The sequence below is a fragment of the Berghia stephanieae genome, chromosome 8, assembly GCF_034508935.2.
Source record: "Berghia stephanieae isolate SIO BIC M18660-M18661 chromosome 8, UCSD_Bste_1.3, whole genome shotgun sequence".
NCBI classification, from domain to species: Eukaryota; Metazoa; Mollusca; class Gastropoda; order Nudibranchia; family Aeolidiidae; genus Berghia; species Berghia stephanieae.
In genome coordinates, this window is record NC_088367.1 from 38,599,930 (window position 1) to 38,607,464 (window position 7,535).

General features: G+C 34.3%; 1 protein-coding gene across 1 annotated transcript in view; it reads left to right on the forward strand.

Annotated features, from left to right (window-relative positions):
• The window catches only part of LOC144977850 (uncharacterized), a 12,217-nt gene extending 10,656 nt beyond the window's left edge, over positions 1-1,561 (forward strand). The window contains exon 9 of the mRNA XM_078923257.1: positions 779-1,561. The gene's annotated coding sequence lies outside the window, so the exon portion shown is untranslated. The remainder of the gene's footprint in view (positions 1-778) is intronic.
• The last annotated feature ends 5,974 nt before the right edge of the window (positions 1,562-7,535 follow it).

Genomic DNA, 7,535 nt, shown 5'->3' on the forward strand with positions numbered 1-7,535 from the left:
TAACACACTCACGCGCGCACACAAACACGCACAAAAAGAGCTTTTCTATAGAGCAATATCCTCTAAACGTGCTCAAAGGGTCCCTGGCGAACCACAACACGAAACATGACGCAAGTTAGGCGATATTACAACTTTTACCACAGAGACAACAGTGTTAACGGCCAGGTACTCATTTTACACCTGAGTACGGTGAAAGAATGTGAGTAAAGAGCCTCTTCCAAGGACTCCACTATGCGCCGCGTAAGTTTGGAAACCAGGACCGTCTGATCCGAAAGCGAGTGTCATACCACAAGACCACATCCACACACATACGTACACACACAAACACACACACACACACACACACACTTCCAAACATACACTGAAAAACACAAACACATTCTCTCTCTCGCTGACACTCATACTCTCTCTCTCACACACACACACACACACACACTCTCTCTCTCTTGTTCTCTTACTTTATCTCTTCACTTCCCTCACTATGTGTCTCCCTATTATAAATTGTTTCCTCTCTCTTTTAAACTCTCTCTCTCTCTCTCTCTCTCTCTCTCTCTCTCTCTCTCTCATTTTCTTGCTGCACATTTCTTCCCCTTTCAATCCATTTCCCTCTCACAGTCTCTCTCTCTCTCTCTCTCTCTCTCTCTCTCTCTCTCTCTCTCTCTCTCTCTCTCTCTCTCTATATATATATATATATATATATATATATATATATATATATATATATATATATATATATATATAATACATTCAACGATGTCTTTATTTCTATATTCCCCAGATGTTACAGATCGAACATTTTTGCCCATGCTAGAATTCACTGAATGGAATTGTGGGAAACATAAAGTAAAAAGAAAGGGGGGGGGGGGGGATTCATACACGAGTACGTTATTGAAATAAAAAAGTATGGTCGATTTGGGAAAATTTCATGCGGTTCCATTTTAAACAATAGCAAAAAAAAAAAAAACCCAAAAAACAACTACAACAACAACAACAAAAAAAAAAAGAAAAAAAAAGCATTTACAAAACACAGAAAAAACCCCCCACAAAACCTTCCACACAACAAAAAACAAAAAAACAAAAAAAAACTAAACTAAAAAAAAACCCACAAAACTAAAACAGTCTTTTTCGTGGAACTTAGGAAGAATATTAGGATTTATGTTTATTTTCTTTTTTTAAAGGAAATCTCATCAACGGAGTAATAAAATAGATAATTGACTGTAAATAAATAGCATGTGATTTTTCTTATGATTAGTTGACACAGACATAGATTAAACTTTCCTTTTACTGAGAAAAAGAGATCAATTTAATTTGTGGAAATGGGTTGAAAGAATGAATGTGCATGTAAGAACAAAAATGGGAGGTGACTTTTTTGGAGTCAATGTGTGATGATTTTATGAATTAAATGTTTATGAATTTATGCTGTCCTTTTAGATATTCATGTATTCAAAATTGATTAGTTAATTTTATGAATTAGTCTTGCCGATTGAAATATACAATAATTCTGTGAATACGTTTTTATGTGAAATAAAAAATAAGAATAATTCTAAAACCGCGTTGTTGATTTTTCTAATTTGTGACCCATCTCCCCGATTACGGTATGATATCGGGTTGTAAAGGGGAGGGGGGGGGGGGGGGGGAGGAGGAGGGGGAGGGGGGGACTTTTGGGATACAGCCTTTATTACAACATCTGTCAATGACTCTCTCTGTCATCTCATACAGCGTCAATCCTGTCCATTCTTTGATGTTGTCCAGCCGCATTTTCCTTTGTCTTCCAACACGTGAAAAGGAAACTTTGACGCTCAACATTTCTCAAGGCTTGATGTGGTCTAGTGGTATGACACTCGCCTTCTGATCTGAAGCCCTGGGTTTGAGTCCCGTCCTGAGCCAGGGTGCATTATTGAGTCCTTGGAAAAGGCTCTTTACTCACATTCTCTCCTCATACTCTGGTACAAATGAGTACTTACCTCTCGGTTAACAGTTTTGTCTCTGTCGGAAAAAAATTGTAACATGTCTCGTTGTAAATGTTAAGTGTTGTTGTTGGCTGGAGGCCCCTTGTAAAGCGCGTTGATCCCGTTTAGTGGATATTGCGCTTTTAAAAAGCTCAAGTTTTTCATGGTTTTTACTAGTGAAGTGAGCGAAAATCACAAATCCAACCAACTGATACGCACAGGCCACAACAAAACAATTGGATTAGATGACAATTCTATCTTGTAACCTTTTGTCACCAATCAAGGGACTGAATTAGGCAATAAATGCATTTACTCAATACATTGACAAAACAATAATAATAATAATAATAATAATAATAATAATAATAATAATAATAATAATAATAATAATAATAATAATAATAATAATAATAATAATAATAATAATAATAATAATGATGAATATAATAGTAATAATAATAATAATGATAAATATAAAAAAATTATGCCTTTTGCGCCACGATATCATAAGATATCGTCACCTAGGCATTCCACGAAGGAATATAGATAATTCATCAAACAAGATGTCTGATGTCAACAGGAATCACCTATGTTGTCCAAGTGAGCTAATTGGGGGTTATAATCTTGCTGAAGGAAAAAACCCAAAGTGCCCGAAGCGGGGCTTGAACTCGGGTCATCCGGATCACAGTGCAATGCCTTAACCACTCAGCCACTTCGCCCCCCCCCCAATAATAATAATAATAATAATAATAATAATAATAATAATAATAATAATAATGATGATGATGATGATGATGATGATATAATAATAATCTACTACTACTAATCATACTACTACTACTACTACTACTACTACTACTACTACTACTACTACTACTACTACTACTACTACTAACTACTACTAATAATAATATATATATAATAATAATATAATATAATAATAATATAATAATAATAATAATAATAATAATAATATATAATAATGATAATAATAATAAAATAATAATAATAATAATAATAATAATAATAATAATAATAATAATAAAATAATAATAATAATAATAATAATAATAAATAATATAATAATATATAATAATAATAATAATAATAAATAATAATAATAATAATAATAATAATAATAATAATAATAATAATAATAATGATGATAATGATGATGATGATGATGATGATGATGATGATGATGATGATGATGATGATGATGATGATGATGAATAATAATAATTATAATAATAATAATAATAATATAATTATAATGATGATAATAATAATAATAAATATAATAATAATAATAATAATAATAATAATAATAATAATAATAATAATAATAATAATAATAATAATAGTTAATAAATAACAATAATGATAGTAACAATAATAGTAATAATAGTAATGATAATAATAATAATAATAAATAATAATAATAATAATAATAATAATAATAATAATAATAATAATAATAATAATAATAATATAATAATAATAATAATAATAATAATAATAATAATAATAATAATAATAATAATAAATAATAATAATAATAATAATAATAATAGTACACATTTATACAGCGCTCATTCTCGTGTAAGACACAAGCTCTGGGCACTTTACAATATAAATTATCAATTTTTAGTGAAAAAAAAAGCAATGCAATGAATTCATAGCGTCAATAAAATCAAATACAGTAAAGATGTGTCTTGAGATTCTTTTTAAAGGCAGGTAAAGACTTGCATTCCCTCAGACCACGTGGTAGTTCTTTCAAAATCTTGGGGCCGAAAGAAGCAAACGATCTATCCGAAATTTCTGTTTGGTCATTACATAATCTTAAACTTAAAGTGTAATTTTCAAATTTACACATGACCACGTGATCTGTGAGATATACTGGTGCTATACCAGTCAAAGACTTATAATAAACAAGACGCGCTGCTTTGTAATAATATGTGCGCTTTTCAATGGGCAACCAGTGGAGAGAGGCCAACAAAGGGGTTGCATGATCAAACTTTCTTTTGTCAAAAACTGTTTTGCAGTAGTTGTAATTGTTTACTAGAAACCTGCGGCAAGTTGACAAGCAGGGAGTTACAATAATATAGTCTCGAAAAAATGAGGGAGACAACCAATGTTTAACATACATGTTTCAATTGTAATATACTGACGGATCGAACTGATTTTCTTCAATTGAAAGTATAAAGATTTACAGAGAGCAGAAATGTGAGCTGACATTCTCATTTCTGAATCAAAATAGACACCCAAATTTTAAGAGGCCAGTGAACTAGGAAAAAGAATTTTAAATTTATTTTGGCCTACAAAAATAAAAACAGTGGATCTATTAAAGAAAGCTGACTGCACTAGCATTGAAAGCCAAATAAAAAGAAGAAGATGGCGTTGGCTGGGGCATGTGGCCAGAATGGAAAAAGGGTCACTTCCCAAGACAGCCTTGTACTGGACAGCAGATGGGAAGAGAAAGCGGGGAAGACCCAAAGAAACCTGGCGAAGGACCATGGAGAAAGAATTAAAGGAAGCAGGCCTGTCCTGGAATACAGCCACCGCAAAAGCAGCCGATCGCAAAAAATGGAGATGTCTGGTGGATGCCCTATGTGCCTCAAACCGGAAGAGGATTAACTTAAGTGAGTAAGTGAACTAGGAACAGAGTAACCCATTATACCAGGTAAATTGTTTGGTTTGTTTTTCAGGGTTTTACGGCGCTAACACATTTAGGTCATATATCTGCGCCAGTAAAAGGAAAGAAAATGGTATAGTCAATTTTTTTTTTAGAATTACAATTAAAGTACCCAAGAAAAAGTAAGACAAAGAGGAATTGGTTAAAATAGGGAAGCAGATGTAGTTTCCAAGAGTATACTATCACTATCAGTCAGTGTTCTTAGTTTGAGATCACCTAAAAGTGTCATTAAGACATACGCACATGTTTTACATAAAGAGGAATACACTCAAATGTTAACAAAATATGTTCAAAACAAAACAGAAATATACCAATCAGTACATAACGGAGAGATGATTTACAAGGAAAAAAAGATCACCTCCCAAAACTAAAACTATACATTTGACGGTTTCCCTCTCAGTCAAGAACTCCAGCAAGGGCCAGGACAAACAAGTAATCCCATTCCAAGACAAAGACAAAAAGCAACTCAGAAAACAGATCTAAGGGGATATTGTTTTGTTTGTTTTTAAGGGTTTTACGGCGCTTATAAGACATTTAGGTCAAATCAGCGCCAGTAAAAAAGATGTACAATTAAAAGGACTTGAGGATTAAGTAAAACAAAGGAGAATAGGTTCAAATAGGGAACAGCTGTAGATTCGTTGTTTGTTTTTGTTTTTAAGGGTTTTACTACCCTTGCAAACATTTAGGTTATATCAGCCCCAGTAAAAAGGAAGAAAATGGGACAGTAAAAAGTTCTAGAATTACAATTAAAGCACCAAAGAAAAAGTAAGACGTAGGGGAACTGGGAACAAATAGGAATCAGATGTAGATTCCAAGAGCATACCACCAATGTACTTAGTTTGAGATCACCTATAAGTCTCATCCGTGCAAAAGCACAAAATCCAATAAAGAGGAATACACTCAAATGCTTACATTATACATTCAAAATAACAAATATAATAATGCATAACAGAGAGATGATTTACAAGAAAAAAAAAACATCTCCCAAAACAATAACTATGCATTTGACTATTTCCCTCCCAGCCAGGGCCAGGACAAAACCAAGTAATCTCATTCCAAGACAAAGACAGAAAGCGTGTTGGAAAACAGATACAAGGGGATAGAAGACACAGTACCTCCCTGCCCACTATAGGAGGTCAGGAACCCCACCCAGAGATGTAGATTCCAAGAGCATACTAGTGTCCTTAGTTTGAGATTACCATAAAGGCTCACCCAGAAGCCAGCACAATATCCCACTAAGGGGAAAACACTCACATGTTTACAAATCGTATGTTAAAAAAAACAAAACAAACACAAAACAGTACATAACAGAGAGATGACTTACAATGAAAAAAAGATATCATCTCCCAAAACTATAACTATGCATTCGACTGTTTCCCTCCCAGCCAAGGTCAGGACAAAAAAACAAACCAACCAAAACAAACTAAGTAATCTCATTCCAAGACAAAGACAGAAAGCAATTGGAAAATAGATACAAGGAGATAGAAGACACTACAAGTACCTCCCTGCCCACTATGGGAGGTCGCGAATCTAACCCAGGATATAAGGGCATAGAGGATACAGCAAGTGACCTGCCCACCGTGGGAGGTCAAAAGGCCCCACCCAACATCTCCTTTGTGAAAGGCTGTGTATACGTCACAATGCTCCTTGCTATACGCTTCAACAGTCGCAACGTCACTTCCCTCGTAATGACGCATGGCGGACGCCCTTATGAAATATTTCTCCGACGAGCATAAAAGCGTATCCAGAGGAAAAAAACATTATAAATCTGATCATGTTTTGACTTTTACACATTCTGATCACAAGACATGAAAAGTTCTAGCCAGCATGAAGAATGTTTTTATGTTTTTAAGGGTTTTACGGCGCTTGCAACACATTAAGGTCATAGCGGCAGTAAAAAGGAAGAAAATGGGATAGTAAAAAGTTCTAGAATTACAATTAAAGAACAAAAGAAAAGGTAAGACAAAGGGGAATTGGTTCAAATAGGGAACAGATGTAGATTCCAAGAGCACACCGTCAAAGTACTTAGTTTGAGATCACCTAGAAGTCTCATCCAGACACAAGCACTGGTCCGAACTAAGAGGAATACACTCAAATGTTTACCAATCATATAATATAATATGCAAACTAAACATAATACAATACATAACAGAGAGATGATTTACAAAGAAAAAAATATCATCTCCCAAAACTATAACTATGCATTTGACTGTTTCCCTCCCAGCCAGGACTCCGGTTGGGGCCAGGACAAAACCCAAGTAACAAGACAAAGACAGAAAGCATGTTGGAAAACAGATATAAGGGGATAGAAGACACTGCATGTACCCCCCCCCCCCTGCCCACTATGGGAGGTCAGGGACGCCACCCAGAGCATGAAGAATAAAAAGTAACGATTTTCTTTGTTTAGAACCACGATGGCCGACGTTGCTGGGCGACGTGACATCAGACTATTGTATCCAATTGCTATAGCCGATCAGGAAGTCACGTGGTTACTGTGTGTCTTAGAAACGACATCTATTTTTGTTTGTTTGTTTGTTGCTTTAGGTCTCTTCCAACACAATTGAGGTTATATGAGAGACCGCTGAAACAAAAAAACAAGCAATCTAACAAAAATAGTACAAATGTAAATCAAAATCATAACCTAAAGATATCATAAGCTAAATTATAAATAACCAAGAACAAACAGGCAGAAGATTTACAGAAAAAAAATATCCCCTGTCAAAAATACAATCACAAACCAAAGAATCAGGATAGGCTAGTAAAGAGAAGAAGAAACGACATCACTATCGGATCGTACACCCATGCGAACATCATAGGTATATGATTCAAGGGTGATGCTCCCATCCAACCACCCGCAACGACATCTATAAACACTGACACAAAACGCTATG